The 24,094-nt window shown below is 35.9% G+C and overlaps 2 long non-coding RNA genes and 1 pseudogene across 2 annotated transcripts; 1 reads left to right on the top strand and 2 right to left on the bottom strand.

Moving 5' to 3' along the window:
* Window positions 1-5,308: 5,308 nt before the first annotated feature.
* Window positions 5,309-5,896, bottom strand: LOC146137273 (uncharacterized). Its single transcript, XR_014501426.1, has 2 exons — window positions 5,746-5,896; window positions 5,309-5,533 (listed from the first exon to the last, which is right to left on the bottom strand). It is a non-coding gene; the product is annotated as an uncharacterized LOC146137273 (long non-coding RNA).
* A 779-nt stretch (window positions 5,897-6,675) lies between these two features.
* On the top strand, window positions 6,676-16,275 carry LOC146137274 (fatty acyl-CoA reductase 1-like; annotated as a pseudogene).
* Window positions 16,276-19,098: 2,823 nt separating this feature from the next.
* LOC146137275 (uncharacterized) lies at window positions 19,099-21,292 on the bottom strand. Its single transcript, XR_014501425.1, has 2 exons — window positions 21,160-21,292; window positions 19,099-20,241 (listed from the first exon to the last, which is right to left on the bottom strand). It is a non-coding gene; the product is annotated as an uncharacterized LOC146137275 (long non-coding RNA).
* Between the last annotated feature and the right edge of the window lie 2,802 nt (window positions 21,293-24,094).

Below are 24,094 nucleotides of genomic sequence, written 5' to 3' on the forward strand. Positions count from 1 at the left end.
ATAGCATATGGACCAGCATTACGTTAAGGAAATGCGGGAAGTAGGCTCACTAACCTCATCTTACGCATTTCGTTTACCCAAAAACCTCGTCTTAAGAAAGTAACTCTATGCATTCTTGTTTTTTATCCCTGGTTTTCTATTCTCCAACTCCATAAGCAGATTGGTAACTAGGGTATTTTGCGCCCGGGTGCACACTTTATAATTGGCGCCCCCTCCTTCATGTTTAATCACATTTTCCATTACGTTAACTTAATACACCTTACTTCATACGGCAAAACAATTCAAATTTTAATAGAACATTGTATTTAAAGAAGAAGCAGCCTCATTTTGGCATTTGTAAGCCTCATTTCGGCGCCCCTGAACATTGGTGCCCGGGTACATATGTTCCCCACTGCCACCTCTGAGTTATTGTGTCCATCATACTTTGGTTTAGATTTTCAAGTCGGTGGTATTATTAGAAAGAGACTTTTTAGGATTCGGTCATATTAATTGCGTTGCTGTTCGGTAAAGAACCGGAGTTCTTAAACTTTTTTAAAGCAGTCCACTAAAAATAATTGGTTGCGTATTCGGCTCAGCAAATGTGAAACTAAGAAATAATTTTTCGTAACTAAATTTTTCTTTTAAAAAAATGTTATTCTATTATTTTTAATGTACACTACGATTTTACCTCGGCGTGCTTAGATCTCGAAAATTGGTCCACGTACCCCCATGAGTCCGCGTTTCAAAGTTTCAGAGCCCCTGGGTTAAATGTACAGTTGTTCTTGTGATCAACAGTGTTTCTAAACCTTTTTTGTGGTTGCGACCCAAATACTATAGGCATAAGTAAAACAGCGAAGCTTTGGCGAACTAATTTCTCTTCACTCAACTGTTTTAAGCTCAAAGCGAACAAATCGTAAGACCCTTACGCTTCCAGGTTTTTGATGTTAAAACCTTTGCGCTTCCAAGAGTTTTGACGTAGCTCCTTTTCATGTTTTCGACGTTCATATATCTTAGTCAAAGTGTTTTTTCGGGGTCGCATTTTAGCCGTTAAAAACTTAAACCCTGGGGATGAACCCTTAACCTTCCAGAATTTTGACGTTTTTTCATCTATTTCTCCAAAGAGTTTGATGTTAGTTGAAATGCCTACCCTTTTACAATTTTGACGTTTAAACTATTACCCTTTCTTGATTTTGACGTTAAAGCCTCTATCCTTTAAAGGATTTTGGCGTTTAAAGTTAAAACTTTCACCCTTCCAGGATTTTACGTTAACAACTTTCACCTTTTTAGTCATTCAAAGAGACATCTGGGTTAGGATTGTAGACCACCTTCGCTTTTGTTTATAAAATATTTACATATTTTTCTTAAACTAAAAATATATAATTTAATATGGTACCTGTAATCATTTAAAAGACGAGAACTTCGCAAACAAAGTAAGCCAGATTGCCTCAGTTCCTCACAAGCGGACTTGCTTTTAATTGCAAGGCTTAAATAGAATCCATAAATATATGGCTACAGATTACTACAGAAGTTATTTAAATAAAAATATGCAAAAAATTCATACTTACTTAATAATTTCAGGATGATAACGCTCTCCTTTCAACTTCCTATCTGGCAGTTTGATTTGTTCATTCCAAAAAATTTGATGAAATTCATCGAGTTCATTGTTTTTGCGAGCTAATAAAATTACTAAATGTTTGGAAGGTTTTAAAAGCATCGCACACTTAACTGGTGCACAGTATGCTAAATCAATATTGTATATTTAAAATACACTATAGTGTTAAAAGATATAACTCACTGCTTAATCTTCCTGTCTTACCTACATATACAACAATTTAAACAATAGCTTTTCTAAACTAGTGCAAAACGAAGTGTTTAATAGGAATGTAATTTCATTGCAACTTTTTACACCTTTACCTTTATCCATTATTATTTTGAAATCATTTGACAAGTCTTCTTCAACGGTAACTAATTCATTTTCTTTTCTAAGGTAATTCTGGACTTCCTCATGTAAGCTTTTGATTCTGTTAAAACACATAAAATACGCAAGTTGTGCTACCGAAACTACCGAAAAAAAAACTTGCTTACTTGATATCATATCAGATGAATGGAAGTGACTAGAACAAATCCTTACAGCATCTCGTTTATATAAACCCAACATATGGCAGTCGTTCCGAAATCCTAATATAATCTTTTCCAGGTTAGTAGCCCATTCAACTTGATCATTTTTACAAAACTTTTTGCAAGGGACATGAAATAGAGACACAAGAGGTGCTCTATTGTCACTGTTTGGCAGACAGCACATTTGTGACATAATTATTCAATGTGGTTTATAAATACAATTGGGAAGATTTGAGTATTTCTATCATAAAGAGTAGCATTAGGATATAGTCTACTGATACATACTATTGGTACAACAGCGTTTATTCAGGAACTATTTTACAGGCCCAAAACACATTTTTGATTAGGTAGTCAACTTGAAGCCTGTGAGGAATTTCCACAATAAACTATTTACATAAATTGGAATTAAAATAGTTTCTTGAGAAAAAATTGGGCGCTGGTCTAGAATCCTACCAGTTTTTTTACAGTAACGAAATGAATTGTGCAATAAAAATTGCAACAAGAAATAAATATGGGAGAATAAATATAATAAAAAAACACCCACCAAAACGCTCACCAAAGAGTTTTTATTCCTAGGGGTTTGTTTCTAACTTTTTCTTTGTAACTGTTTTTTTTAGTGAACTAAAAATATTGAGCAATTCAAGGATCCAAATTTGGAACCAATTTTATAATAACATATTAAATTTTAACAATAACATATTAAATTTTAACTACACAATATTCAAACCTGGTTGTTAATGTTTTGACATCAGGGATCAAACACTGGGTCTGTAGGTCAGCTGATTTGGTTAAATAATGTGACACTGCCTGGGGATTGTTTAGACTTGTGCCACAGCAAATATTAGACGATTCAATTTTTTAAAGTGTTTTGAAAACGGTGCACTTCTTTACATCAAATGAGCGAATGTAACATTCACTTGGTGCTCCCCAACCGTAATATGAAGCATTTACTTTAAAGTCTTCAGCAATATCAACTCGAAATTTGGCTTGATCATAATCATTATAACAAAAAAACGAAATGTATTTTTCTTTGACAAATTTTGTCCAACCTTTCGGGGCATTTACTTTCCTCAAAGAGGTGAAGCTTTTGTACACATCTTTTACACATAACAAATTGCGCTCTTTTGGGGGTGGTCGCATGCTTTTGACTACTGTTTTTGGCATAAATAATGTGGGCAATGCTCCAACACGTAATTATTTTCTACTTCCTCCTAATGAAATAAATACTTTAAATTAAGAACGCAAAAAATCAAAATGAAAAACAAATTAAAGTCCTAATATAATGTCAAACTTACGAAATACAATATCCGTTGCATGGAAATGTCTGTCACATATTTTTACAACATCTCGCAAATATAATTGAACAATTTACTTATCTTGCCTGCATCCCAATATGATCTTTTCCAAATCATCCGCCCATTTAAGTAAATTACTTTTGCATACCTTTAAACAATCAAATTATTATTTAGGAAAAGCCAAAAATTACCCAATACATTGTTATGTGTAAAATTGATTTAGGCTATCATACCCTTTTAGATGGATCATGGAACAGACTTACATCTGGCGATCTATTGTCGCAATTCGGAAGACAGCACATTCTTGCCGTGTTTATAATTGGAAATATCTGTTTTTACTACCCTTCAGTGAAAAAAAAACATGTTTTTAGTTAAATAAAAGAAAGAAGTTTTGACACATAAAGTAACCTAGGCTATAACTCAATACACATTTTTCTAGTATCAAACAATAAATAAACAGTACTTTTCGCCAATAAATGTATCTTCTTTAAAGATTTTTTATTAATTGTTGTAAATTTGCCCCCTTTTCTTTCAAAATTGCACGAAATTCGTTGTCACTCGCAACCTTGTAAACTGACGACCAAGATGACCTTGTGTTTTATTGTCGTACATTCAACCGTGACCAGGTCGAAGTAATATAAAACAGGATATATGCGAAATGACGTCACAGTTTCAACTCATGGAATAAAAACTCTTTGCGCTCACCCTTACCCAAAGAGCAATTTCACCCCCAGACAAAATTGTGGTAAGATTCTTCTTTGAATATTTTAATTTTTGCTCGCTTCGTTGTGATACGATTTTGGTCTAGAATCCTACCACAGCGTTAAAACAATGGGATGGTTTCCACCACTAGAGGCGTTGCGTGAGTCAGATGAACAGTTGCGAGCGCCTATCTTTTACAATGGTAATCCGTGGTTTTCAATTACGTGTTTTCGCGCTTTGTTTTTGTAGAATCTATTATGAAGCTAATTATTCGTTTAAAGTTAACTTTAATTAATACCTATAATCAGTTTTTATTCGCAATTTCGTCAAATGCTGGTAGCGAGAAGTTGTTAAACATGTACTGTTACAAGTTTAATTTTGTACTTAAAATAGGGTTTCGGTTAAAACCAGGAAGCATTTGCGTCAACTTTAAATTATAAATAAAATGTAATTAGAATATTTAAGGCCAGCTAGTTGCGAACAAAGCTGAAATAAGCATTTTTATGAGGGAATATTGTAGTTTTTTGTGGTACTGCTGTTTTTTAACCTTTGCATTTTGCAAGTTCATTCACACTTTTTAACAGTCATTTTTAATTCGAAAATATATCTTCTGTATAGTATTCTAAAGGACATTGTATTGCCTGTGAATTAACTTAAATTTTTCACCAGATATTTCTTTTGTACTCAACATTAATTTAACACCTTTTCATACAAGATACCTCACATCTTAGGAAAATATTCGAGTGATCCACATCCTTTTAAAACAACTAACTATTTGTACTGTTTTGAAATGGGTGTAATTTTGTAAATGTTATCTTATTATAACCCTTCTTACAAGTGACCTCGTGTGGTTTTACCAAAATTGAATAAATATAGCCTGGAGCCCTAGAGCAGACACTATCATGCAAGCTTGTGCATTTGGCTGAAAAATCAGGCACTTGCTGAATTCCGAAGAATATTTTAGCTACAGAACTGAAATCTTACATCTTGACAAAGAAACCGTATATTTGTCGAACAACGCCAGGACAATGAAAGAAGTTTGTCAGTTTCCAATGTTACAAACAAGTCACAACTACAATGAATCTTATCATTCTTCAAATAGTAGTCAAATCACTAGAATAATATTGTACTGATTTTAATATGAAATTTAGTAGAATGTTTTTTACTTGTGGTTTTTTGTGTACTTCAGGTTTGCAAAGCATCAATTTAATTCGCAGCGTTTAAAACAACTGTATAATTTTGTTTCACTTAGTATCATACAAAAAATAAATGCATATTATGAAGTTTAATAAAACAAGCAAAACTGTTGACTTTTTGTTAGGTGTGAACCGTAGTATATGGCACCAAGAACATGATTTAAAGAGTTTTTTAATGCAGGCTTGTTTGAATCTTCCCTTGTAGAAATTATATTTCCAGATTTGTCTGTTTTGATTCCAAACCTATAAAAACGGTATAAATAATTTTTATAAGATAATGATTATTTGCTACAAATAAAACAGTATAGCAACTAAACAAGTGTATTTTTTGAATTATAGATTATTATTTATTTCAACTAAATCAAACACCGTTAAAGAATCCCATAACTTAAAAAAACTGCATTTCACAAACTAATATAATCAGGGAGAACTAGAGGTAGAAAATAAACTTTTACCTGTTAGATCACTTGGAAAGCAGCATCTGCTTAAATTGTATTCCAGTACCAGTTTCTTTAGTTCCATAAATTGTTAACCCAGGAAGAGAATGCATAGCAGGTTTAATATTACCAAACAAGTATTTTCTAGAAGTTTACACAAAATTCTCACTAACTTCAGAAAATTATAAACAACATTATTAGTAAAAATTGACCAATATATCTAACTTCATTATGGTAAACCCTTTCACTTGGTAAATGCATGCTAGTTTAATGCACTTTCTGGACCAATAACTAGAAGCTTACCCCAAAACATACCACAGCCACCTTGCCAAACAAATTTCTCGTGAAAGATTTTCTGAGTGTGATAACAAGCTGTAGAAGCCATTTTGTCATATTGTGTTTACACAGAGAATTTTTGTTTTAATCGATGTGTCGTAACGGAAAATTTTCAGTAAAAATCTATGGCCTAAATTCTTTGTAACCATATTCTAATGTTTACGTTACTCCTTGCAGCCAATGTGCAAACGATAAGCGGAAAGTTTTCGGTAAAATTCCGTTACGTAGATTTCTTGCAACCACATAATATTTGCAGCGAATTTGCAAAATTCAAATTGTTGACACCAATTTTTATGCGTCAAGTTATTTACATCCGTTTTTTTGTATATGTTTCAAAACACCGCGGTCTGAACATTAGTCGGTTTCCCCGGTTGTGTGATTTTTAAACTGTTGACATTTTAACTGCAGACAGAGGCTGTTTCGCAATCGCATTTTGACGTAAAATTTGTATGTTTCGCGTCAGAAATAAGTGTGAAAAAGGTTTAAACCACGCCTTGTTATCACGTGATATTTTGTTAAGTATTATAAGAATTAATGACGTAAATCTTTCTTTATCGCAGAAATTTTCTTAACTGATTCTCGTCTATAAATAGCGTGTTCAATCAATATAAAATGGCTTATATAGCTACTACTCAGACAGCAAACTCGAGTGCTTTTGTGACTGAACCAGATAGAGGCTACTCACCCGAACCGCAGCAAGCGGACAGAACAGGGTTTGTACGCCGAGAACCAGAGTTCTCGCCAATCAGTTCTGCAAGCTCAGATTCAAGCAGAAATTCTCCTGCCCAGAAGGTACGTAAACCCTTCGTTAATCTTGATAGACTTCAAGCATCTACTTCAGCAGCTGCTAATCATACAGCGAAAATACAATTGAGCAAGCCATCTCGAGGTCCAAGAACTCCACCTTTGATTAGACGAATTTCAGGATCCAGATCGCCCATAAGATCTAGATCACCATCAAGCAGAAGATCACAACCAATAAGAAGATATCCATCGGAAAGAAGAAACAATTACAGAAGAAATAGCCACGAACGTTCCCCGGAATCCGAAGATTCTTACGAACTGTATCTCCCGCCAGCTCCAAGACCTTCGTGGCGAATCCACGTCCCGTTTAGTGCAGGCACATCAAGAGAGCAAGTTGCTTCCGATCGGCTACTTGAAAATCAGGAATCTTGCCCTTTTGTCGATTCTTATTTCAAAGCTCGTGCAGTAACTACCCAACAAATCAGACTTCAAAACGGATCTTTTGAGGCCATTATCAAGAGGACGGCCTTTGACCATTTTGCTATTCCTAGCATCAGAGAATTCCGGCATATCAGCAATATAGACAATCTTGGAATTGTGGCTGTGCATTCTCTGCAAGCCAACAACGAACCAGGAGACGTGTTCGTGTGGCGATCAAGTCATACTCCAACATCTATTGAAGGCAAGGTCTTAACAGAGACGTTCTTGGCATTAAGAATATTCCTTAGTGTTCCATTACGTCTTGTAACAAGTCTTGTTTCTTCAAAGCTAAAATCGTAAACTAACTTAAATAACAATCCAGTCTTTGATTCGGGGAGTGGGAAAGGCGTAAATTACAACAATTTATTGCCAGGATAGTTTGATGACTGGAAAAAGCAATGTTCACATACTTCTTTGCGATAAAAATTGAAAAAAAATGGTCTGATAGTGACGACAGGGATAAACTTACCAGTTAAACCGGTCAAAATGTCGCAAACGGCCCTAATAACTGAATTATCGACCAAATAGTGCCAGTCTCAGACCTATCGCCATTGTAAAAAAATGCGACTTCATCTGAGTCGGTCCGCGCGACCCCTAGTGGTGGAAACCATCCCATTATTAAAGCAAAGCACAATATTTTGATCAGGGTGTTGGTTAGTGTTTGGTTGAGGCGTATCAAGTATTATTGATATTCATTAACAATATTGCTGATTAACCTACCACAACCCAAACGCTAACCCGCACCACACCCTAACCCAAATAATGTTCGTTGTGGTAGTATTATATACCGCGGCTAAATGACTTAGCCTGAACTCAAATCATAGTTGAAAAGCCATGCCAATCTGTTCAACATTTTTTTGGCGATCCTAGGCAAAAAGGTGCTTAACCCTGTACCAATCAGAGGCTGTTGATGGCGCAAACAGAACTACGAGTAAACGAGTCTATTCTAAACTTTGTTGTTTCTTCATATGCACCAGAGCGTGACAGACGACCAAACAAATTCGCCATTTTCTCCAACTTTCCACTCATTGGTTTAAATCTCTTGTTATTTGACGTTTAAACCTTTTACTCTTCCAGGCTTTCGACGTTCTTCGTGAGCTGCAGCCGAATTTTGCGTCGAAGCTCGAATTTGTTTCGTGTGATCTTGGCGCTGAAGATCTTGGCTTGAATCAAGCTTCGAGGGAGATTCTACAGAAGAAGTGCCAGGTTTTCATCCACTGCGCTGCAACACTCAAGTTCAACGAAACACCTCAGGTTAGGGCACTTAAGTATACACAACGTCTCAGGATTTCCGATACTTTGTATTTAATTACGATCTACTGTTGTTATTTGATATGTTCGGCAAAAGTATTACGCTTTTAAAATAATCGGCGCTCTTTCACTATTGTACGTGAAAAGTTATGCAAAAAAAAAAATAATAATAATAATACCGCATACCACAACGCATATTGTTTGGGTTAGGGTGCGGGTTAGCGTTTGGGTGAGGGTGGGTCAAGTAATATTATGTTTATTATTAATAATAACTTGACCCACCCTCAACCAAAAGCTAACCTGCACCCTAACCCAAACAATATGTGTTGTGGTATGCGGCATTTGAAGAAAATTTTTTTTTTATTAATTTTTACGTACAATATTGAAAGAGCGCCAAATAATTAAGCTACTGGGCGCTGGTCTAGGATCCCACAACGAACATTATTTGAGTTAGGGTCGGTGCAGCTCAGTGTTGTAAACAAGTCATTTTAAATTGACTTAAGTCCCAGTCAAGTCATTTGTAAAACAACTTAAGTCCAAGTCAATTCATAATTAGAGGAAGTCAACTTCAAGTCATGTCCTTTTTTAAATTTGTATGATTATGAGCGATAACTGAACTAAAAAATAAGAAAAAACGCAACATATAGCAAGCAATTTGTTTTATGTGCTAAAATTTGGATAAATAGCTCAATTTTATAAAAAATACTTGAAAAAAATGCTTCATTTTAACCGAAGTCATTTGTCCAAATGACTTAAGTCAAGTCAAGTCATTTGTCCAAAATACTTAAGTCAAGTCAAGTCATTTTTCCCAAATGACTTAAGTCAGGTCAAGTCATTAGTCCAAAAGACTCAAGTCAAGTCAAGTCATTTGAAAACAGTAACTTAATTGCACTTAAGTCAAGTCATTGACTTAAGTCATTACAACACTGGTGCAGCTTAGCGTTTGGGTTTGGGTAGGTTAAGGCACTAATAAAAATAATACTTGACCCACCCCCACCCACACACTAGCCTGCACCCTAACCCAAATATTTTGCGTTGCTTTAATTGTTTGAACGCTGTGGTAGGATTGTAGACCAGCGCATACATCTGATTCTTAAGTGTGCATGGGCGCTACCAAGGAGTTACCCCCGGTCTGGAATAAAAATGCGATTATTATTATTGTTTATAATTTTATTGCTTCATATGTAGTAACTCAGTTTTACTAAGTTACTAATGCAATGATATTGATTTGTATATAAATGTCTATTTAAATAAAATCGTTCGTATATTTTAATAGTTACTGAAGTTAAATTATCTGTAATTCATATTGCCCCGCATGCTTGTTTAGTGTTCATTACATGATGGTGCAAAGCATACCCCGGATTTGTTTTATCTTTGCTTATTAACTACTGGTTTATTTATTAATTTCTATAGGTTGGCCTTCAAAATAAACTTCCAGTGTGTGAGGAGGCTTCTCAAAATCTTTCGACCGCAACGAAACAACCTCCAAGCATTCGTTCACATCTCCACAGGTGTGTTTTAGCAATATGCAGTGTTACACAAAAAAATTTAAGTTTGCTTTTTTTATCAAAAGATCAACCTTTTTAGATCATGCTGTTTTTTAAATGCCATATGCGTTTGACTTTGTAAATCTGTGGTATATAGTATACCGCACACTAGGCCAGGGGTCACCAAACATTTTTCTTGAAATACAGTTGGGATGTACGAGCACAGGCCGGGTGTAATTTTTTTGTCAAATTTTATTAACTGGATTATTAAATTATCGGTGAACGAAGGAAAATTAAATAATCATGTAGTGAGCCAAAAATGTTGTACAATGATAAATTTCATTCACTACTGACAAGACTTTAAAAACAGTTATTAAAAAAAAAATGTACCGCGAATAAATGATCAAAGATAGACGATTTATATATTTCATAGAACTTTTCCAGGACATTTAACTGTTAAAATTGTTGTTTTTAGTGCATGATGTGGCATGAAATGTTTTAGTTTTTTACTGTGCCACAAGCTAAAAAGTTTAGGAACTACTGATTTAACTATTCCGCCATTCATGGAAATTTGTACCGAGAAATTGTAATTTAAATCTTTATCTTTCCTATACATTTTTGTTTACAAATAAGGTTAAATATATTTAATTAAAAATCCTGAAAATTGTTTTGACGTTGTAACTACCTTATAAAGTGCCATTATCATACAATTTTTTTGTGTAAACTATATATATTTTAAACTATAACTTTTTTAACTATACAATTAATATAAACCATTGTATCGCTTAATATATAAAGAATATTGCAAAAAGCAGTAGAAGGTAGACAAATTTACATCATTTTTGTCCAGCGTACGTCCATTGCAACCGACAAGAGACCGATGAAAAGCTTTACGATGTTGGAATCGATTACCTCGACCTCGAGGGTTCCCTCCGGTGGATGGACGATGACCTTATCACCAAGGTCATGCCGCAACTTCTTGGCAAGAGGTAAGTTCGGCTTGAAATATGTAGTTATTTTGTTTAACCTGAAAGTGGCCTAGAAGTGCTCCGCAACCTTTTTCACTTGCGGCACACCAAGATAACTAAATGCTAAATATATTCAGCGGCACACAAAGTAAATGTCTATGGAGTTTCGCTGGATTTTTTTTTTCTTGAATTAGTTGTTTTTTGCTGTTATAACGTCATGTTATGACATAACTTAAAAGATTTTATGCCCCCAAACATAAATACTGAATCTGCCTCTGAACAGGGATCATACAAACTTTCAAATAAAAAAATTAGCCTACACATATCAAGTCACACAACTACAACATTTTTCTAAAATAACTAAGCCAAAAGCTTCTAAAAAAGAATAATTTTGTATCAAAATTCCTCTCGTCACTTTTATACAACATGCTGCGTTTGGGTTTTAGACCGTACACATACACGATGACAAAGGCTTCTGGTGTAATAGAATTACTGGTTTGAATTCGTAGATAAACGTTGGTTTTGCTTCAGACCGAACACTTACACGCTGACAAAGGCTTCTGGTGTAATAGAATTACTGGTTTGAATTCGTAGATAAACGTTGGTTTTGCTTCAGACCGAACACTTACACGCTGACGAAGGCGCTTGCTGAGGACGTCGTTGCAAGAGAAGGATCTCATCTTCCAATCTGCATCGTCAGGCCCAGCATGATAATACCAGCTTACAAAGAACCTTTGCCAGTAAGTTTCTAGTCTTCGTATAAGTTAGATGTTTTTTCAGTGCAGAAATAACACAAATAGTTCTAGCCTGACCTCTGGTTTGAAAAAAATCCTTATTGGATTGACTGAATCGGTTAGTCCAGTGGTTCCCAACGTTTTATTGTTTACAAAACCCATAGGAAACAATAAAATACCGACTTGAATTTCTGTTGAGTGGATTTCTGTAGTGTCACTTAAAACGGAATTGGGACATCGCAATCAATTCTATGCATGTAGAAAAATATCATTTGATTTATTGTACCCAAATCATACACAAAACGTTGTATTAGGAGGCTTTCAAATAGAAAAAGAATATATATTCTTAAAAAATTTCAACTACAAGCTTTGAAATTGCACTTTGAAACCACTGGGTTGGTTTACTGAAAGCTACCAGTGTACTGCTTAATGGTGTTTCAAATTTCACTGCATTATAGTCTTTTTTATAAAAAATTACTGTTTTTTCTCCAGGGTTGGTGTACAAACGTGTACGGACCCACCGCTTTCATAATAGCGTACGCCAAGGGTGTGCTTCGTTCTGTGATTGTCGACCACTCCATACCCTGTGACCTCATACCGGTCGACTTTGTTGTGAACGGCGTGATTTGCTCAGCGATGAAGACCGCTTGAGACTCAGCAGAAAGAAGGTGCTCGCTCGGCTACGAGAGTGACAGTGCAGTTTCATCGCTTGGGGAAATTGGCTTACAAGGTTGTAAATACAGATAGATTACCAAAAAGTTGGCGTTTTTGTTCATATCCGCTGGTGTTGTAGTTAGATGTAGAATGAATATCAAAGCCCATACAGAAGTAGGTTGCATTTTGTCATCTGACCATGTGAAAATCAACAAAGAATTTTTAAATTTCCACAAAATGCTACTTAGTTATACATGTGCCTTGATATTCATTGTACAATTTACTTCATTTTAAATTGTACAAAACTATTTTAAGCTTGAGAAAAAAACGCATGTATCTAGCCAGTGTTTGCATTTATTACCACTAATTTTGTATTCATTTGATAAATAAACCCCTGTTCGAAAACATGTAAATTTTTTTTACTTCATTGTTGTTGTGTTCTTTTTGTATTTTGAGTCCTGTATAAAAAATCTGTTCCAAAACTGCATTTTTACTCTAATGTAGTCATTCTATATTACCAAGAGGTTTCCAGGCTGTTTACTATGAAGAACTAATTCCACCTATATTTATTGAATAGTTTGATCAATTTAAAACTTAACCGGTTAAACATGAATTTCCAGGGGATTCATCTTCAGACAATGAAAGCATCAGTTCCTTTACTTGCGACCGAGTTCCGAGGGTCAATGGATCACTTCCCATCTACCACGTCAACTCTGGCATCAAAAATGGCCTTGCTATGGACCGCTTGAGTAAGAATGGTCAACTTTAACTAAAAGTGTTACATCAGTAAATGTAGGTTTTAGTGTTTCTTAACCAATGGGAAAAATTGTGTTGCCATGTTGATTTTGTTGGGTTGCAGGCTGCAGCAGTTTACATATCTAAAATTGTTCAGTTAAGCTGGACAAAGTTTTGCCGAAGGGAAAATTTTAGTCTTAGTTTAGCGTAGTCTTACTCGAGTCAGGAGTCCGACTTTCACCAAATGTCCTGTTTCTGCGATTCCCCAGTCCGGATCAGACTCTACAGCCTGTATTTCACACATTTATTAAACGAAAACTAGGTAGGTATGTTTAACATACCACTCGTAGTGTGTCATAATTTATTAACCCATAAGGATAGTCTTACTTCTAACTTAAGCCCCGTGTTCTCTACTCCAGCAAAATAAACCGACTCTGTTGAGTCCCGACTCCACAGCCCTGGCTTAAATTCATCGTTTACAATTTTTATTTTTGTTTCCAGTTTCACTTGCAAAGAACAATGTGGCAGAGAATCCAAGCGACCCATTCCGTGCCCCTTGGGTGTTATGCACCAATAACAGGTGAAATAGATTTTTTAGTTTTGCTTTAGTGATTGTCACAATTTATCAAAAATGCTAAATATAGTTTTCCCCCCAACAAAAAATTCTACGAGAATTTTAGCGTAATTTAGTGTTATCCAGAACTATAGTCCTTGTTGGTTTCCACATCTGTCCTGTTCTAAATCAGGTAATCAGTCAGTATTGTTTAACATTAGGAGTCTTTATAAATCACCGTATTTGTCTAATTCTAAATATGGTAATCAGGTGCCACTATATAAAGACAAATTGTATTGAATTTCTCTTGAGCTTTCATACAACCGTGCTTTATCAGGTTAAAGTAAAAACAAAAGTTGTCATTTTTTTTTAATTTGACCTGATAAAGTGCGGTTGTGCGAAAGCTGCTTGTCGGACATTTTATACAATTTGTCTTTATATAGTGCCACCTGGTTAGTTAGTATCCTATCTAACGTTAAGAGATATAGTTTTCATTATTGCAACACTTTCGCCAAAGTCGTGTTTAAGGCCCTAGTCTAGATGGAACTCTATTTTATCATTCAATATCTAGCTTTTTGTCAACCTGTCTTTACACCTCTCAAACTGTTAGGATTTAAACTTCCTTTATTATGTTATAACAATTGTCTGTTTTTTTAAATATGACATGAAGAATAACTATCACCATTTAGGCAAGAATTTAGGATTTTATTTAGCTTAGAATTATTGATCCCAGTTCACAAATATACTTTATTCTGGACCCAATGCTACGCTAATCCTACAAAATCTAATGTTTAATTTCAGAATGGCAAAGACTTCAATATTTCTTTATTTTTTCAGAATGGCAAGACTCAATAAAAAGATCATGAGCGCCATGGAAGTGATGGAATTCTTTTTTACGACGAACTTTAAGTTCAGCAACACGAATGTCGATCATCTGCGTTCCTCACTGAATGCTGAAGACCAAAAGGTGAAATATTACAAGATCTTCTAATTCAGAGCATCTAATCATAGGGTTAAATTTGTGTGTGACACGTTTGTTACAAATTATTTGAATCTGTAAAAGCGTTTAAATGCCTTTGAATTGATTTGCGTATTGAAAAGACTTTGTAGAACGCAAACTGAATATGTCAAAAAGAAGATATCTCCTCGCCCTTATACACGTTAATGACGACAAGGACTTCAAGTGGATGGTAGCAATATACTTTAGACTTTCTTGTCGGAGTCATAATCAGTCATTTATAAGTTCTAGACTAGTTATTAATAGAGAAATATATTTCGCCACTCTGGCATCATCAGTCTCTGAAAAAACCTCTATATTTTGTGGAACCTTATTTTTCCAACGTTTTTGAACAGTCTTTGAATTAATTTTATGCTCGGTAGAAGTTATGTGCTCAGAAAGTGCTGTTAAAAAACAATGAGATTAACTGACGATGACACAAGTGTGTATCGAAACGTCTTAATCAAGATGATGTGGATTTACTCGAACTTTTTGGCTTGAAACTCATTATCAAGCTATTTGTTAATTGTTTCTCAGGCTTACAACCTTGATTGCGGGGTTTATCAGTGGGAAGATTACTTCACAACTTACATCGCCGGTTGCAACCAGTTCATTCTAAAGCAGAAGAACAACGATCTACAATCGAAACAAAAACTAACCAAGTAAGGAACTTTATGCTTGCGGAACTTTTGTTTAAAACCAGAAATTTTGATCTTATAAATACTTTCATGTTTATTTGTGACTTAACACTGTAACCGTAAAACAATGCATTTTTCTAAAGTGTCTTCATAAGATCAAACTTTTTTCGCCCAAATATCGAAATCCCTAGAATCTGCCTTCATATTTGTTCATATCCCAGTTTCGCCGATTCATCACCGAATTTCCTTTTTATCTAAAACTCTATTGGATGGTTGGGCCCGTTTTTATTATGTTTTACTTTTGGCTGTCCGATAATATCAGATTTATCGTATCGCTACTGGTCCGATACTGACGTAGTATCGGCGCCAAAATGTGTGCATTTAAGCTTTGTTTTGTGGTCTTATTAGAAAGTATTACACAAAAAGTTAAAATAAACAAAGTTTATTTATGCATTTTATCTTAAAATGCGATTAGATGGCAGAGCCCGTTTTAACCTTGTGTTTAATATGTTCAGATTGCCTTTCAATGTTAGTTGAAACCTATGAAGATTAGTTAACCAGAAAACATTGCAACTAAAACAAGATGGCAGAGCCCGTTTTAACCTTGTGTTTAATTTGTTCAGATTGCGTTTCAATGTTAGTTGAAACCTATGAAGATTAGTTAACCAGAAAACATTGCAACTAAAACAAGATGGCAGAGCCCGTTTTAACCTTGTGTTTAATATGTTCAGATTGTGTTTCAATGTTAGTTGAAACCTATGAAGATTAGTTAACCAGAAAACATTGCAACTAAAACAATATGGCTGAGCCCGTTTTAACCTTGTGTTTAATTTGTCAGATTGCGTTTGGTTGAGAAGTGCTTCTACTCGGGAGCTGCCTTAGGAGTTTGCGGACTCGCCGTTGCAAGTGGATTGACGAGTTCGCTCTGGCAACTCACAGAGTTCATCGGCGACTCACTCGCCCTTCTATAACTTCACAAGTATTCTCTTTGCGTTCGATTTTATCGCAACACGATTCATTGTGTTTTACATAAGCCACGACTTGCAAAACCTAAAGTGGGTTTTACCTTTATGGCATGCAAAAACCTAGATCCACGACAAAATGCATCTAAATGTCTCAATATTAATAATTTTTCATGGATAGTGCGTATTTAAGTTTAAAACGATTGTGTCTATGCATATTGGTAATACAAATAATTTCTTTTCCAATATTACAAAAAGTTTCGAGGCTCACTTGACATTCTCTCGGGGCTTACAAAGAAGCATTGAGCGGTTTTATTTTCCCGCGTGTAAAGATTTCGTTTGGTTCGAATCTCATCGCAATAGAGCTCTCTTTGTATTCTGGGTTTACACAGCTATGCAGAAGGTATGCTGTACAGGAATAGCAACTATTTCAGTGTTGTCATCCATTTGTGCAAATGCTAACTTTTCCATTTTTACTGTGTAATTATTTCTTCGTTATTTTTCTGTTTCAAAGCTTACACTTTACTTTATACTTGTTCTTTAATGTTAACATAGACTTTGTTTTTCAATTTCAATGCCTTCCAAATGTAGGTAACTGTAAATATCACAACGATTTTAATACTGTGTAGAAACGCATCGTATTTGTAAATACAGCCGTTTTTTTTGTAGCTATGTTTTATGGTTTAGTTATTCTTCATATTTTACTGGAATAAAAAAGCTATTTGACAAAAAGTATTTTGACAAAAAACTGTATGTTTTGTCTTTAGTGGAACTATTATGAATGCAAAAAATTCGCGAATCTTAAAATTAAGCTTCTTGTTCATCTCTTGGCCCGCTTTATTGAAGTTGCTTTAGCTTAAAGGCGTCGTTAGTCTCATCACCTCATATAAATGCCTTTGACATCTTAAAAGATATAAAGGCAATTTTTCGCTTCGCGCTACAGCTTTGTAATGTGACTTTTGTATTAAAAGCTCCACTTCTCCAACCTAGAAATAAACCAACTGTTTGGTTTTCTTGAGGTTAGTTGTGCAGCTGTGTGACGTCATATTCGAAACAATTTATTGCCCCCCAAACAAACATCCTAGATCCGCGCCTGGTAGCCTTGGCGTACATTTAAGTCACTGTCTCGTTTTTTTACCGGTGCGTTTTTCCGGCAGTGTACATCGCATAGTGGCTTTTAGTTTTGCTGCGTACCGCCGGGTTTCACAGCAAGCCATTCTGATCCAATCAACACAGGGGTTCCCAACCTGTGGTACGTGAACCACTAGTGGTACGCGTAGGTTTTTCAGGTGGTACTCGAGTAGCTTCCGTTTTTTTCACAAAACCCTGGATTCACAACTTTATATTTTGTTTTTTGTTTTATTCAAATGAAAAAAAATTACCCGAAGCTCATTCTTATTGTTACGTAGCTGTTCCTGTTGTTTCGAAACAACGCAATCTTCAAAATACACGCCGTGTCAATTGTTCACAAGGAGCACAGTTGCTTTGTAAAGTGTACAATGCTGTGAGACTGTGGGCGTTAATTATGCCAAATGATTGCTCTTGATAGATATAATCTACTGTTTTATAGCTTAAGTCTTAAGCTACAAATAGCGTTGAATAATGCTAGTTGTAAGCTAAAAATAGATAAAAATTGGATTCAATTAAATTATTTTTCTGCTAAAGTTGTACGCGTGACAGTACAGAGCGTCCAAGTGGTACGAGATCGTAACAAGGTTGGGTACCCCTGAATTAAAACAAGACTAAAGTAACAAATTAAAAAACCTAGCTTCCGGTGACACTCGATTTTATATTAAAAGCCAAGTTATTGTGGCAGATAGAGAATACAACTCACGGCAATTGCAATATTATTACATTTGCGGTAATTTTGCTAAACTCACGCATAAAACTTAAAATTTCTCGCGTTCCATTGGCATTTACGATATTACGTAGCACTTGAGCCAAGGTTTGTTGAGAAACACCGAAATAACACAATCAGGATAAAATGCTGGATTTCAGGACACCTCTATAGGAGCTTGCTTGTACCCAGTGGCGTGGCCATGGGATTTTGCGCCCGGGGGCAAACTATAAAATTGGCGCCCCCTCCTTCATGTTTAATCAAACGTTGCTTGTTTTAGACGTCCTGTTCTAACGTCATCTCGTAAACTTCCATGCATTTTAAGTCATATTACTTTTGGCCTTGTACAGGTGGCGTTTAAATCACAGTCTCTCAAAGTTATATTTTGAGTTTTGTAATAATTGCTATTATACTTTCCTGTCCTACTTGGAGCCGCGGCTTGCAATGCAATCGGCCGACTCCATTATTTCGGCCGCGTTTTGTGCCTTATATAATACCGCAAGACCTGGTGTAAAAAACGGCTGATTTGAAAGCGGCCATTTAAACTGGCCGACTTATGTTGAGCAAAACGAATTAAAGGCGCCGAAGCAACCGCAATCAGTTTAGTGCCGAATGAGCCGTAAGCAATCACACGAGAAAAGCATTTGATCATCAGTTGAGCTAGTTGTGTTGTGTTATGGTTGACCTCTGTGTTAAGTTTGTTGCTGATGAAAGCTGCAAGTCTACTTTGATAAGGTAAGTTCAGAGTTTTATTTTGTTTGTTTATCACTTATAACTTAGTTTACGACTAAAGCAACCGAACTATGTTTTTCTTTTTTTTGCTTACTATTACTGTAATGTTTTTTTGTTATTAAGAGAAAGTTTTAAATGTGTATTTCAAGCAAAACATCGAGCAGTTATTAAAATGTAAAGAAAGAGTAAAGGGTTTGAGTTTTATTCCACATTTAAATTACATTTATTTAACTCACATTGACATTGTTCACATTACAGCCAACCATTGTTTAACTTTCATTTATTCGGGCGAAAAATCACACAAAAATCAAAAGCAGAAAGTTTACAGCACCAATAAAACTAAAATACTGCTGTTCATTGTTTATTATTTAAAAATATTTCATTTACAATTCATTTCTTTTAAGCTTGAAACACGTCCAACCATTACTATCTGTCAAATTGTAATTAGTTTGATGTTGACTCAATTCATTGCTAATTGCGCTGGTTTTAAAGGGTTAGAAACGTTGAAAGTTGACTTTAGGTGAGTTGGGTTTTTTATTTACACATCCTTGCAAGGAAAGTGATACCATTTGTAAAGTGCCAGTACCACAACTTTATATGTGGCGGCCTTACAAATAAAACGCTGTGTGAAAACTAAGTGGCTTGTGAAAAACTTATCGAAATTACACAACAAGTCAACTGGTAAGAACCATTATACTATCAGTTATATAATTGGTGGTTTGCATTCAAGTCTAGCATGCTTGCCGGCATTCAAGTTTGTAATACAAATGTGCTATTTTCAAAACTACGAAAACTGCACGCCACGCTTCAGAATTACTCGATGCAAACAGTTTTAGAAGCACCGTTTAACGCAGAGTGGTTGAAACTAAGGCACGTGGACCAATTGTTGCACGGCGCAAAATCGTTATCTGTGGAAAATTGTTTAATTTAGTGACGCTCAAACTTAATATCGATGCTTTTTCCACATGGCATCCTTTGTGTTTGCGTATACTAACCATATCAAGAACATACAAGAAAAGCTAATACAGTTTAATAAATAAATTTGTGTTTGTGCATTATTCGTTGTTGGAAGCGCAGACGAACTGTTCAGAAAGGATGAAAAATAAACCCTGTTGCTACTGTTGTAAGAAAATACGAAACGACAAAAATATGCAAAGGTGAATGCATCGGCTTTAGTGGTGCGTTTGCATGAACACAACTTTGTCCGTTTTCTTTAAAGCCAACTTGAAGTTAAACTTTTTTCGCTATGGTCGAAATTGTTTGGCGTTTCTTTTGTTTCTATAAACCCTTGGTTTACGAATGCAAGTCAGCGCAAGACTCTTTTCCCGTTGATAGATCCTCATTTATACCTCTGCTCCTCATAGCAGAAGGCATCTCTGGCGTCTACGCCTTCTTCGGGCTGATCGCTGTAACACAAAACAAACACAATAAAATACTAAGTATACATCACACACCACTTTATCCAGGGCTGCGGAGTGGGTTTAAAACAACCGGGGTTTCACCCTGGCTAAAAACACAGCCGAATCCTTCATAGAGTCCTGTGTCCGGCTCCGACTCCACAGCCCTGCATTACACCTATCCCCGTCATAGTATGGGTATATACACCAATCCAATCATAGGAGTGTAATACAAGTTGCCCACCCATATAATGTGGTTTGGGTTAAAACATATCCTATGCTATTTCACCTTTTACGACAGTAGCCTTAAGAGCCTGTAATTTTTTCACGCTAAAGTGGTTGGATATAATTAAGTGACAAAGGCTGATAACGAGCATTTTATATTTAAGGGTTGTTTTCATACAGCGCATCTTTAAAAGGTACATATATTTTTTGGGCACCGTAAAGGCAATTACATTGATTTTTCATGATGAAAAATTTCCCTAAATATTTTCCCTGTAATATTTTAGTGGGGTTTAAAGAGTTGATTAGATCCACTCAAATTTTATTTGTACTTTAAAATACTGGTTTTATTTTATAATCTTTTTTGTTTTGACTTTAATTGATATTTATACCTACAATCATCAGCAAGTTAAAAAGTTAACAACTAAATGTTGTCAAATATGGCCACAGACGTAGAAAACACTTACTCCCAGTGCCTGTGCAGAACATCACATCCTAAATAAACCACCCAAGTAAAATTGAGTATAAATATTTTGGAGCATAATTGTTAGAGGTTTAGTGAGACGTAGAATGAATATCAAAGCCCACAAGAACTATAGGTAGTATTTTGAACGTTTCGAATATCTATTTATTCATTTCCAGCAGACTATTTTGTATGGGCGTGATATTCTTACTATAAATGTAAATAAATTAACGAAGGCTAACTTGTTCGGAGGGACGGATCTCATCGGAGACTTGTTGTTGATTAAAATCATGTTCTTGCACTCGGCTTGTTTCTGGTTCCGTGGATGCTTCCATGTTTGTAGCGGAGGATTCGGGCTCCGCATATTGCTGTGGAGACAATTGATGAATACCATTTATAACCTGATTTTCCCTGAAGGCCACTTGTGCTATTGGGGAACTGTATGAAGCTGCACGTCTGAACCTAATTTTTGCAAGCACCGCTACTTTGATGGGCGAATATAAGAGTCCTGAAGCTATTTTAAAAAGCTGAAATGAAGTTCCACAAATGGTTTCTATGCACATTGTTTTTAAATGTTTTAAACACATTAACGACGAATAATGGCGCATCAATTCGGGGCGAATAACACTGCGCTTTATATCCTTCTTTTAACCGGATCCATGCAGCATTTTGTGATGCGAGATATATCCACAATACACTTTGCGCAAAGCGGCGGTGGACTCAGCTGGGGCTGCATTAAAAACTAGAACATCACTACAATTGTGTTTACCCGAACCGAAATTAGCAAAACGTCACTTTTAAGTGGCGCAACGTATTTTTTAGTTTTCTCTACCCTAATTTTTGAATTGGGGGCCCTTACATAAATCCCACGTTCGCGCCACTTGTTCTGGTTCTTTAAATCAGGGGTCGGCAACCTTTTTCTAGTCGCGGGCCCAAACCATACTCAGTAAGGTCTCTGCGGGCCGCACAAAATATTAACTAGGAATTGTGTTATTAACCCTTTAGAACAACTGTGAATCAGCCGGTCCTCTTATCGTTTTTTCACTTAAGAACGTGTTTATTTAAATTTATGGAGGCAGTATATTGTTGGCGCAAAGCGGAAAAAAAGCGTTTGTTTGGTTCAAAATTCGAGTTCCATGCTACTAATGAAAAGTGTTATAAAACTACTTTGGTGAACGCGATAACATTTAAACTTAAGCTAGCTCAGTGTTTGCAAACGTTTTTAAGTCAAGGCAGAACCAGCGAGCGAAGCGAGCGCGTTTTTTTTGGTATAACGGCATTTCTTTTAAATTCTTGCAAATTTTTATTACATTGCCGAAAACGAAAGATAAAAATGTTAAAAAAGATATGTCGAATATTTGTGAATACGTTTTCCGTGACGCACTTTGGCAGCTGTCCACCGCGCAACTGTAAGGAAGTGCTGATCAATTTAAAAGGCAACATCAAAACGTGAACAAAAGGACGCATAGATAATTCGCGCAACGCGAAAAAGCTGTGCTATGTAACCCATAGCTGTGCCATGTAGACACTTGCTGTCTCATCCTAAAGACCCAATAGACGTCAACAACACGAAGGGCGTCATTTATACAATTCCATGCGGCGATTGCCCGATGGTGTACGTTGGAGAAACGGAAAGATACACGCAGGAAAGAGCATATTCGCGATGTGAACAACAACGACGCCAAAAAGTCAGCCTTGGCGCAGCACGCTTGCAGTCGTCAACACGATATTAATTTCGATGGGGGCACTGTTCTTGCTAGAGAGAGCGACTACCGAAAACGGCTGTTTCGCGAATCCTGGCAGATACACCGAACGCCGGATACGATGAATATCAAAACGGACGTTTTGTTTCCAGCGCCGTACCGACAGGTGCTAAAAGATAACCTCTAAATTGCGCGTTGTCTTATCGCTTTATATTTTGAACGTTGTTTTATCGCCGTGTATTTTGAACGCGTCTCGCACATTTTTATCTCCTTTTTTCTTATTGTGATTTTACTTTGTGTCTTGTTGGCTTTGTGTGTCAGTCCCTGACGAAGGCTTGCCGGATAGTGAGCCGAAACGTTGGTAGAAAATAATATAAATTGCCAGAGGAACTTGTTTTAAATATACTATGCCAGGTAGCAACAGCATATTTATTAATATTGTTGTGATTTAAAACTTTATTTTCAAACCTTGTATATTAAAAAGCCATTAGAAAAATTATTGTTACAACACTTGGTATCACCAGTAAGAAGCAAATATTGGTACTTTAATGTTAAAATGTTCTTACATGATCTGTCTCATCGTCCAAATCTTGTTCAGTGTATGTTCCTTGACTTTGACTTGCTTCTGGTTCCGCTTGCTTGTCTTGATATAACTGTGGAGACAGATTTTTAAGACGTGAATCGATTATATAACGATTCTATGTTCTGTGTATGTGTTTGATCAAACTACTTAAGTTACTCATGGCGGCAAAAATGCAGAATGTAGGAATGCGCAAAACTGTTGAGATTACCTCATTACATTGAGTACTTGTATTGTTGGTTTGGTCGGTTATTTATAAAAGCAAAACTTGCTATAGCGGATTTACGCGTATCTTTGTAACAACATTAGGCGCCACTCAGACTAAAATATAAGTTGTTACATTTGAACTTAGAATAGCGCCTATTTAAAACGCAACTGCCACTATATAAAGATTCATTAAATATCATTATACAAGTAAAGTCATATAATTAACCGATTACTCGGAGAATCGTTATTGCGCAACTCGCTCTACTCGTTACTCGCCCGAGTCAAGTCAGGTTGTTTCGTTCTTGACCCGAAGCTTTGTGTTTAGCTTTTACTGCTTTTAGTTCTGCTTCTTAGTTCAGTCGGGCCTGGACAGATCCAAGCAAACTTGATCTCAGCGAGAAACAAGCGAATGCATTCGATCGCAAAAAGGTCAGACCTCCAAGCGCCTTACTTCACAACTTATTCGCCTGAACGCCACTAACTACCATCAAGCTGGAGATGGGTATTTGGTAAATATCGACATGTTATTCCACTAAAGTTGTACATTCGATGCAACGGGAAGCATCATGACGTCACACGTCTAAATACTGACGTCACTAGTATCGCAACGGTGCCCCGGCAACATATTCCTAAATTTTGAGTGCCTACATCGCACAGAAAGTCCACATCAGCTTGATCGATGTCGCA

This window comes from Ascidiella aspersa, chromosome 7 (genome assembly GCF_963924565.1).
Source record: "Ascidiella aspersa chromosome 7, kaAscAspe10.2, whole genome shotgun sequence".
Lineage (NCBI taxonomy): Eukaryota > Metazoa > Chordata > Ascidiacea > Phlebobranchia > Ascidiidae > Ascidiella > Ascidiella aspersa.